Source organism: Canis lupus, chromosome 23, assembly GCF_048164855.1.
Source record: "Canis lupus baileyi chromosome 23, mCanLup2.hap1, whole genome shotgun sequence".
Classification (NCBI taxonomy): domain Eukaryota; kingdom Metazoa; phylum Chordata; class Mammalia; order Carnivora; family Canidae; genus Canis; species Canis lupus.
This window is the reverse complement of record NC_132860.1, coordinates 18,445,819-18,456,811: the sequence shown is the minus strand read 5'-3', so window position 1 is coordinate 18,456,811 and position 10,993 is coordinate 18,445,819. Positions and strand designations below refer to the sequence as shown.

The following is a 10,993-nucleotide window of genomic DNA, read 5'->3' as shown; positions in this document are numbered from 1 at the left end:
AGCCTTTGCTGTGTGTGTCACATCCTGGCATAAACACTTAAAAAATGCCACTTTTTATTGAATCCTGCCAATAGCTTATGAGATGATATTATCCATTATCTGCATTTCATAGGCAAATACTTGAAACCCCCTAACTGGTCTCCTGAATGTTCTTTGGTTCCCTTTCAATCCATTGTTCTTTGCTGCCAGAGTAACCTTTTCAGACTACAAGTGTTATCATCTCACCTTTCAGTTTAAAGCACCACAAAAAATCTTTGTATTGCTCTTAATAACCACATTCTTTCATGGTCTATCCCCACTTGGCTCTCCAGTCTATACTTCAGCCTCATGAGCCCTCTTCCAGTTCCATGGAGGAGCCATTCTTGCCAAATGGCCTACTTTGAATAATCCTGTTCTCTACATAGAATATCCCTTCTACCTCAGTAAACAGACCTCAGCTCCACTATTTATTTAGGGAAGCTTTCTCTGACCTCCCAGAGTGGATGAATTTTCCCTAAATATATGCTCTGCAACTCTCCTAGACTGTCTTTCTTTCTTTCTTTCTTTCTTTCTTTCTTTCTTTCTTTCTTTCTTTCTTTCTTTCTTTCTTCTTTCGTAATGGTGGGGGTGTTAGTGGGTGGTTAACATTTGTCTCACTAATTGTAAAATCTGAGAAGGCAACTGAGTCTTCTTCTTCTTCTTTTTTTTTTTTCTTACTATTAAATCCTTAGCACAGCTTTTATATGGTGGTCAAAAAACACTAGTGTAAGTATGGCAATAACTTAAGGTCTTGCCCAAGGAAGGCAAGTGCTACAGCTAGAATTTTAAATCCAGGCTCTCTGCCCCCAGAATCTGTGCTGGGTGTCATGGACCTGGAAGGACTGGGTTTCCCCCTCGAACCTGCTTCTTGCTCTCCATTCCTGTTTTCAACACTTGCCCTAGATTCACAGCTCAAAGACTGCTCGTGGGAAAATAAATCCACAAAACCAGAAGGCTGCTCACCTGGCTTCAAGAAAGTCCCCACCCTCCAGTCCCATTCATTGAGGGCAGGATCTCTTGGAGAGAGGGGCAAGAAGGGGATGGGATAGCAGCTCACCTTCCAGGCCTTTGGCACACTTCCAGCAGTGAACAACAGTGGCTGCCCTGGCCCCTGCTGTCCTGTAGCCTGGATTCCTGCCTGGTCACTCCTCCAGGCATGAGTCGCCGAGAGAATAGTGAAAGGCAGCCTTGCCTTGTCTCTCTAGGACAGGTACCTCTGAGCTCGCCAATACATCAAGGCAGGCCCAACAGCTAAAGCCCCTGGGGCTTAAGCTGGGACAGCTACTTTCCTCTGGGAGGAAGCCAGGCCGGCAGATTCCTGCTCCCCACTCCTCAGGCAATTCAGCTCAGCCTTGCAGCTTTTTTACTGAGGATGGCCCAGTGGAAGAAAGGGGCTCTTTTTATAACAAGATTCCCCCTCCCTCCGGGAACACCAGAAAGCTGAATGTCTCTGATTGAACTGGGTTTGTCCATATCAAGTGTTGCTGAAAAGTAAACAGGGCTTTGGCTGGAGCTGGGGATCTTTTTGTGAATGCAGAGCTCTTTGCTGCAGTGGGATTTGTGTTCTGCAATTGGATCTGTGGCCAAATCACAATTGATCCCCTTATCTCTTAAAGATCTTTGTCAGCCAGACTGATAACCATCACTGCTCTTAAGCATGGGTCAATGTGGTGAGGCTTGCCTGCGTAGACACTGAATTTCTGCAAACTGCAGCCTAGCTGCTCCATTTGAGGAGCATCACCTCTGCTCAGTTTATCCAGTTTGTCCAAATAACTAGGAGAAAGTCACTTCCTGCCTCTAAGCCTCAGCTTCCGTATCTATAAAATGGATGCAGTGAGGTTACATATAAAATTGGGCTTTGTGAACTCTGGAGAGCTTTACTAGCAGAAAAGGTCATTATTAATTCTCCAAATACCCAACCTTCCCTGCCCTATTGACCTATCTTGGAAGAAATATAATATAGTTGTTAAAAGCACAGGTTTTGGAGTTTGACAGTAGGCTTGAGTTCCAGCTCTGCTATTAGCAGCTCCATGACTAGTAAGTTTACTTCTCCGTGGTGTTGTAGTTCCTCATCTTGAAAACGATGCTAGTAACATATCCATCTCTCAGGGCTGCTGTGAGGGTTAAGTAAAATGATATACATAACACATAGTGGCACGTGGTAATGCCATCATCATTGCTTGAGACAGACCCAGGAAAGCCTGCAGGTTGCTGAGTCCCAGAGTGGGCCCTGGCCCATGTCTGCTGTAAGCCGTTCTACAAAGCTGCAGGCAACGCGAGTCAGACCTGAGCATCTTACCCACCTCTCTGGAGCCAAGGCCTTCTGAGGCAGGGGCTGGCCGGCTCTCTTCCTGTCCCTGGTGCCTCTGGATTCTGAATTTACCATGTCAGGTGGTTTCTGTACTAAAGTTCTCTACATCCTGCCTTGGCTGTTATAGAGGATCAGTCCTTGAAAATTGTTCTAGACAAGCTGATGCTGTTTCAATCAGGATTTTATTTGTGTTGTTCTTAGGATAAGTGACAGAAGCCCTGTTGAAAATTTCTTAAGCAGAAGTGTAAACTTTTTGGTCCTCCTTTTAAAAAGTGTAAGGACAGGACATCTGGGTGGCTCAGCAGTTGGGCACCTGCCTTCAGCTCAGGTCATGATCCCGAGATCTGGGATGGAGTCCCCCATCAGGCTCCCTTCGAGGAGCCCACTTCTCCCTCTGCCTGTGTTTCCGCACCACCCCCCATCTCTCATTAATAAATAAATAAATCTTAAAAGAACAAAGAAAAAGTAGTCTTTATTAAAAAAAAGTACAAGGACTTCAGGCAAAGCTGGATCTGAGGACTCAAATGACATCACTATAGGCAATGAGGTGATGCCACCGTAGGCAGGCTCTTCCTGTCTCTTAGCTGTCAGCAGCTCCCAGCTTATAGTCTGTTCTCCCAGCACCCCCTCCTTTGGGTCTTCAGCTAACTGGGAGACCTTTGAGGATGGAATACAGGATGAGTGCTGGGGCCAGGAGCCCAGGAGAGTAGATGAGAAGAGCAGAGGGAAAGAGAGATTGCCAATGAGTTTTTATCCCCCTCTCTTCCCACCCACATATATTTTGCTCTGACTTTGCCCTTGGGCACCCTTGGAAGTAATGGCCACTGCCCAGACCCCGCTTTGCTCACAACTCCCATCCTTACAGCTGCAGAGTCTGCTTTCTCCTCTGGTGCCCTCTGTACCACCCCCAGCTCCCTCTGTCAGGAAGATTATTCAAACAGCTGTCCACTGCAGGTACCATATGTATGCCAGGATCTCTGGCTACACAGAGCCCATGATTTGGCACCCAGCCCTGAAGACTGTGTCTACTTTGGCAGGTTAAAGCAAAGACGAGATATTTCTGTCTTCTTCCTTCAGAGTGATTCCCAGCATCACTGAAGCCTCATAAAACAGGGCTGATGGCAGCCCTGCTGGTGTTTTCCAAAGTTGGCTGGGTCTTTTGGATTCATTCCTGTTAGCAATGATTTTGTTTCATTTCTTGGGATAAAGACAGGCTGTGACCTCAAATCAGACAGCAAAGAGGAGAAAAAGAGGGGGAAAAGAATCTAAAGCAAGAGTACCTAGGGGAAAGAGAGGAGTCTAGGCTTCACTTTGAATCTGGCTCTGCCCCTTGCTCACTGTGGGACCTTGGCCAAACTCCTGCAGCTCTTGGAGCCTCAGTTTACCCATCTGGCAGGGCTCTGTGTGGTTTAAATAAAATAACATGTAAAGCAGGGCCTGGCACAAAGTGAGCCCTTAATAAAATATGAATCATCTTCCCCTCTCATTCTCTTCTCTAAAATAGTAGAGAACTTGGAGAAAGACCAGCCCTCCAGAGGCCACTGGAGAGCTCCTCAATCTTGAAACAGACCTCTGGAGATGGCAAGCCTCTCAGAATTCAGTCTCGGCCTGACCTTCCTGCTCCCAGACAAAAACGAGAAAGCCTGCAGGACAGCTCACATTAGTTACCTCTGTCTGCCTCAGGCACATGGAAGGCTCCACTGCCTTTCCCCAAGGTAACTAGGTATGCTGCTTGGGTGTGACAGTGAGAGGTCAGTGGCCCGTGATGGGCAAGCCCTAGGCCAAATGGGGCGAATAGCAGCCGAGGGGCAAAGCACCCTGTGGAACATGTGGGAACTTGGGTGTGTAGACATCTACATACCACACACACACACTTACACAACATTCTCTCTGACCTATTTTCACACAGCCCTGTGCTGCCCAGAGAGAAAAGTCATTTGTGATTATTTGCAAACTTTTTATTTGGAGACAATTTCAAATTTACAAAAAGTTACAAAGACAAAAACAATCCAAAGAATAGCTATATATCCTTAAACCAGATTATTAACACTTTACTCCATCTGCTGTATCATTTGCTTTTCCTCAACACAAACACATACACACACATTTTTTTTTCTGAACCATCTGAGGGTGAGTTACCTATATTATGATCGTTTACCACTAGTACTTGATTGTGTATTTTCTAAGAATAGGGATCTTTCTCTTACATAACCACTGTACAAACATCATAAATTTACACAGAAAACTTTTATCTAAACTACTGTTTACATTTCAGTTTTGTCAGTTGACCCAATAGTGTCCTTTGTGACATATTCCCTCAAACAGGACCCAGCGTAGGGTCAGAGATTTTATTTGTTGCATTTCTCTAGCCTCCTTTCATCTGGAACATTTCCCTAGCTTTGTCTTTTATGACATTGACATTTTTCAAGTCTTCCATATCTTAGAAAAAACTGTTTTATTGAGATATAATTCATATGCTATACAAGTCACCCACTTAAAAGTGCACAATTCAGTGATTTTTAATATATTCACAGAACTATGAAAATATCCCTACATTAAATTTTAGAACACTTTCCAAAAGACGCTGTGTACTCAAGGAACACTGTAGTCCTTACCCATTTCCTCCCAAACTCTCCAATCCCGGGCAGCCTGTAATCTATAGGTTTTGTCTCTATGGACTGGCCTGTTCTGGGCACTTCAGATAACCAGGATCATACAACATATGGTCTTTTACAACTGGCCTCTTTCATTTAACGTAATGTTTTCAAGGTTCATATGTGTTATAGAGCTTCATTTCTTTTCATGGCCAAATCACATTCCATTATTTGGAATTATTTCCAATATTATCATATTTTGTTTATTCATTCATCAGCTGATAGGCTTTTGAGTGGTTCTAACTTTTGGCTATCAGGATTACTGTTGAAATGAGCTTTTGCGTACAAGTTTCTGTGAGGACATATGTGGAATTGCTGGGTCTTATGGTAACTCTATGGAGGGAAGAACAGACTTTTCCAAAGTGGCTGCACCATTTTACATCTCTACCAGCAGTGGAAGGGTTCCAGTATCCCCACATCCTCACCAGCACTGGCTATTATCTGACTCTTCAATTATAGCTCTCTTAGTGGGTGTGAAATGGTATCTCATTGTGGTTTTTATTTGCATTTCCCTGATGGCTGATGGTGGTAAGCATCTTTTCATGTGTTTATTGGCCATTTGTTTATCTTCTTTGAAAAATATCTGTCCTGATCCTTCAGAACAAAGACAAGTTGTCTTTTTATTATTGAGCTGTAAGAGTTTTTTAAATATTTTAGCTGCAAGTCCCTTATAAGATTTATGATCCACAAAAATTTTTCCCCATTCTATTATGGGTTGCCTTTTCACTTTCTTGATGGTGTTCTCTGAAATACAAAAGTTTTTAATTTCATTGGTGTGCCAGTTATTTTTCTACTCCTCTCCATTTATTTATTTATTTATTTATTTATTTATTTATTTATTTATTTATTTTTAAGATTTTATTTATTTATTCATGAGAGACACACACAGAGAGAGAGAGAGAGGCAGAGACATAGGCAGAGGGAGAAGCAGGCTCCATGCAGGGAACCTGATGTGGGACTCCATCCTGGGCCAAAGGCAGGCGCTCATTCACTGAGCCACCCAGGGATCCCTACTCCTCCCCCTTTTAAAAGAGAGGAAAATATTCCTCACTTTGTATCTGAAGTTTCCTTATATTGAGATTGAAACTTTGCATTCTTGGCCTGAGTACTGTATAGATGATGTTGTTTTTCAGGGTATGTGGAGTCATATGATGTCCTTATGTCCTTTACTGAAGATGATAATTCTGATAATCTAATGAAAGTATTGCCTGATTCCTCCTCTGTATAATTACTAGATTTTTTTTTCTTCCCCACTCATGATTTTTGAAAAGATGAAATTCTCTCTTTTCTAGACTATCTACATTCTATCAGCACGTTTGAGTTTGGTGCTTTCCCAGCCACATGCTACATGGTGGTCAGATCCAGCTTGGCCAGGCCTGTGACCTTAGGTCTCATCAGGGACTTTGTCCCACTGACTACGAGAGCTCACACAGATTCCTCATTGTTTCCTTTTGGGAAAGTTCACATCCTGGCCAAGTGAGGCTCTTGGTAGGCTTGATTTGCCTACAACCCTGAGTACTGCCTCTCTGAGTCAGAAGTTGGACAACTTCACCATGTTGGACAACTTCACCATGTTGGAAACATCAAACTTGAGATAAACATTTCAGGAAAATGTGTTATTCTGGGGTCAGCAAGATGTGCTGATGTCCCCACACATCAGGGGCTGAAGGTTGGAAATACAAAAGATGAAGCATTGACAGGCATCTGTGTGTGCGTGTGTGTGTGCCGCGGTATTCCTGACCTGAGAAAAAAACAGTCTTAGGAGATTGGAAAAGTGCACTTCACTTTCCCTGCTCAGGAAGATAAAGATTTTCAGAGGTCTTGTATGAGAACCCAAATCAGGCATTCTGGCCTTTCTTTCCTGCCTCAAGCTCTAAATCTTCTCTTCCTAGAACACATCCCACCAGAAAGCTTGTGACTAAAGGACTTTCTGTGTCAGTGAAATGGGAGATACTAGCAGAGTGTGAACCCATTTAAAAATATATCTTGGGGGACTCCTGGGTGGCTCAGCAGTTGGGCGCCTGCCTTTGGCTCAGATCATGATCCCAGGATCTGGGATCGAATCCTACATTGGGCTCCCTGCGAGGGGCCTGCTTCTCCCTCTGCCTGTGTCTCTGCCTCTCTCTCAGTCTGTCTCTCATGAATATATATATATATATATATATATATATAAGATTTAGGCTGATCCTTGGGGTGGCTGCAGGGCCCAGGACAACCTCAGCAAGGTAACCAATAGCAGACATCCCCACTCATCTTGGTATCTGAAGTGGGTGTGGCATGTGGCCAGAGATTTGCTTGTGGAGTTGACCTAAGTCCTCTTTCTCCTGGCACTGACATGGCCAGAGCTCTAGGGCCCCAGCTCCTCCTGTCCACCCACTGAGCTAAGTCTCTTGACTCTGGGAGGTGCCCTGAGCTCTGACTGCCATATCCCATCCTCTTTTCTGTTGATGTTTCTTTTTTTTTTTTTTTTTTAAAGATTTTATTTATTTACTAGTGAGAGACAGAGAGAGAGAGAGGCAGAGACACAGGCAGAGGGAGAAGCAGGCTCCATGCAGGGAGCCCAACGCAGGACTTGATCCCGGGTCTCCAGGATCAGGCCCTGGGCTGAAGGCAGCGCTAAACCGCTGAGCCACACGAGCTGCCCATCTGTTGGTGTTTCTTGCCTTTACTTCTGAATATTAAAATAAACCCAGGAGATGTCAAAAAAAATGTATCTTGGATTTAACTTCTCAAGTCTGAAGCAGAGGAAGAGAATAATGATGATGATAATAGTTAACATTTCTTGAGCCCTTACTATATTCCCTGGAGTGTTTCAAGAGTTTTCCACAAGGAACTCTTTTTTTCAAGTTTCAGATATTTATTATTCAGTGTAAACCCAACACAATACACCAACATGATTTCATGCATTTAGAGGGGAAATATTTCCTGGATAAGTGGGAAAATTGTGCAGATGGCTTCTGAAGACCTTCATTCTGAGCAGCTTTTTTTTTTTTTTAAGATTTTTATTTATTTATTCATGAGAGACAGAGAGAGAGAGAGAGAGAGAAGCAAAGGGAGAAGCAGGCTCCATGCAGGAAGCCCGATGTGGGATTCAATCCCAGGACTCCAGGATCACGCCCTGGGCAGAAGGCAAGCACTAAACCACTGAGCCACCCAGGGATCCCTCTAAGCAGCTTTATAGTGAAACATTTCGTTTAGAAGTCTGGACCTTCTTTCTTCAGTTTGCTGTAATCTACATTCACTGAGTAAAACTTGTATTGATCATTGGAACCCAGATTGTTCCAGGGTTCTTGGTTATTCTTATCTCAACTGACATCTAGATTGAACAATGCCAAGCGCAAGACATACAGCACTGCTCTAGTACCTCCTGCCCCAATAAATACGAAGAATGAGATCAAGCTTGGATGCTTCTTGGCCTGACCGATGATCTGGTTAAGCAGAGGCCTCTTGTGCAGGAGAAGGAAAAACCAAGTGTCTGCAAGGCCCAGAACTAGGTAATGTCCCATGAGGAACTCATTTAATCCTCCTTCACAACAACCCTATCCAGTCAGTTTATGTATCACATGAGGAAACTGAGGCACAGAGAGGTAAAGTGACTTGTGCAAAGTCATACAATTATGAGGTGCCAGAGCTCGGATACAGATCCAGGTACCACAGAGGACATATTGGGAGTCTTGGAGAAAATGAGCATTAGGAAACATACTTGTAGAGAAATCTTTCACTAAGATCAACAGAGAGACTGCATTCTTAGAAAAATAGATTAGGAATTCTTGGAGGTGGATATTAGATAACTGATGCTGCTTGAGTTGCCTCAGTTTCTTATTGGAAGCCCTGAGTGAGGGTTTACCAAGCCTTTGATATTTGCACCCACATCACCTCAAACTCCAGCATTGGTACCTATATGGTTGCCAAAGGCCGCCTTTCCCCAAGCCAGGTCACCCAGATCTAACCTCAGGGTTCTGGGCACGTGTTCTTGCTTTGCCACCATTACCATCTTGCTGTATCATTCACAGTTTTATATGATGGACAGGTACCATGCACATATGCTGGCAGTGTGTGACAATAACCAGTTTGTGGTCACACAGTAAGCTGGCCCCAAGGCTGCAGAGGGCTGAACACAGCAGGCCTGGCCAGGGTTTACCACAAGCTCACACTCTTTAACTTCCACACTGTCCTTCTGGCTATGGTCATGCCAGTCACACATTGCTGGGCTCTTTCTGCCTGGGGCATCAGTTCCATTTCCTGCTCAGCAGCTACTAATTTTTCTTCAACCACAAGGTGTGTATAATAAAGCAAAGCCAGCACCAAAGCTCAGATTTAAGGTAGGTTTGTATTTCTGCTTTTTGCACTGTGTAGGGAAAAGACAGAAAACTCTAGACTGTGCCTCAGAGTTATTCTTCAGTCATAGGATAAACTATTGGATGAGAGAATGGTCCAAGTAAGGGAATGTGGTAGCTCATGAAACTAACTTCATGTGCTGAAACATGCCACAAGATTACAGTTTGGAAAGTCTCCCCCCCCTCATTCTTTCAACTTTTCCCTCTTGTCTCAGCAATATATATCCAACTCTGCATGGTGCCTAGACCATTGCAATGAATGGATGAATGCACAGGGTGTGGGTGGGTATGTGGGTGTGTTGGGACGTGATTCAGAGCACTGTTGATAGTTTGAAAAGACCCAAATCGATGGCTTCCCACCTGGTCATTAGTCATTAGGCCAGGCAGAAAGAATGAAAAGATCTAAACAGATCTATTTGGAGGGCGGTATTAAACAACGTGCAGTCAGTTGTCAAACCACAACCCCAGTCCACAAATCTCACAGGTAACATTTCCCCTTGAATTGTAGCCATTTAAGCTCCAAAGCAGGGGGATGACAGAGATGCACATCTATTCCATTTATAACCAGTAGGTGGCACCTGTTTCAGGAATTGCAAAATAGGTTGTTCATAACTTGGAGCTCTGGTCAGCCTAGCCCCCAGATGAAATGTCAAGTGCTTGCTGGGTGGGTAGTGGAGCTTGCCAAGGGCCAGTGCTGCCAGGGTATGTTTAAGAAGCCAGTGCCCCAGGAGAGGCCTGGATTCATGACTGCAACAATGAGCTCAGCCTACCTAAAATAGCACCTCCCTCTCACTACAGACTCATCCTCTATCATTTTGCCCTTTACTTTCTTTAAACATTTATCACACATGACTTTACAATTTATGTTTGTTTATTTTCTGTCTCCCACCATAAGAATCTAAACTCCACAAGAGCAAAGACTTTATTTTGCTCCCTACGGTACAACCTGCTCTTACAGTACCTAGCGCTTAGTAAGCCCTCAAGAAAAATATTGGATAAATGAATAAGTGAGCGAACACATGACAACAAACTATTAGTAACCAAGGTCTGTGGTTGCATTCCCCTAATGAGATACTCTGAAAACCAAATAATGCTAAGTTATTGTCATTGTTTGTAGTCAGTGAATTTGTGTCCCTTTTATTCAGCTAAAGCAACCTGCCTGAGAATTAGAGTGGTTTCATTTTTTAAATCTATCTTGATCCTACTGTGCTCTCTGGGAAGTGATCCCTCCTTGTCAGGAGCAGTCTTGCTGGGCCATCAGACCCCTAAGGGTGGTCTTCTGCAGGCTGATCAGGACTGCCTGAGGGAAGAAGGAAGCTGGGAACGACAAATACTCAGGACACTCAAACTGGGTTCACAGTCCCCTGGAGTAAATGATGCTACAGAAAGGAAGCCTCACCAAGCTTCAAATTTCCTATGCATGGGCCCCTCATGGCTACATTTAGGACCTGAATATGGGCGGATAGCTTGCCTAGCAAGAAGGCTGTAGATAACAAGCCTCCCTGAGCTTGGTGAGAAACTACTTTAGTCTTCATCTAATCCATTTGCCTCCCAAATACTGGCTAAGAGTGATGTAGACTTGGGTAAGGCTCTCAGGACCCATCCTGCTGCGTGAAAGGAAGCAGAGATGCTGACAGCCCTAGAGAGGCATCCCTTCTGGACTGAGGAGAAGG

The 10,993-nt window shown here is 44.1% G+C and overlaps 1 pseudogene; it reads right to left on the bottom strand.

Moving 5' to 3' along the window:
• Positions 1-7,964: 7,964 nt before the first annotated feature.
• LOC140614824 (cytochrome c oxidase subunit NDUFA4 pseudogene) lies at positions 7,965-8,636 on the bottom strand (annotated as a pseudogene).
• Positions 8,637-10,993: the final 2,357 nt, after the last annotated feature.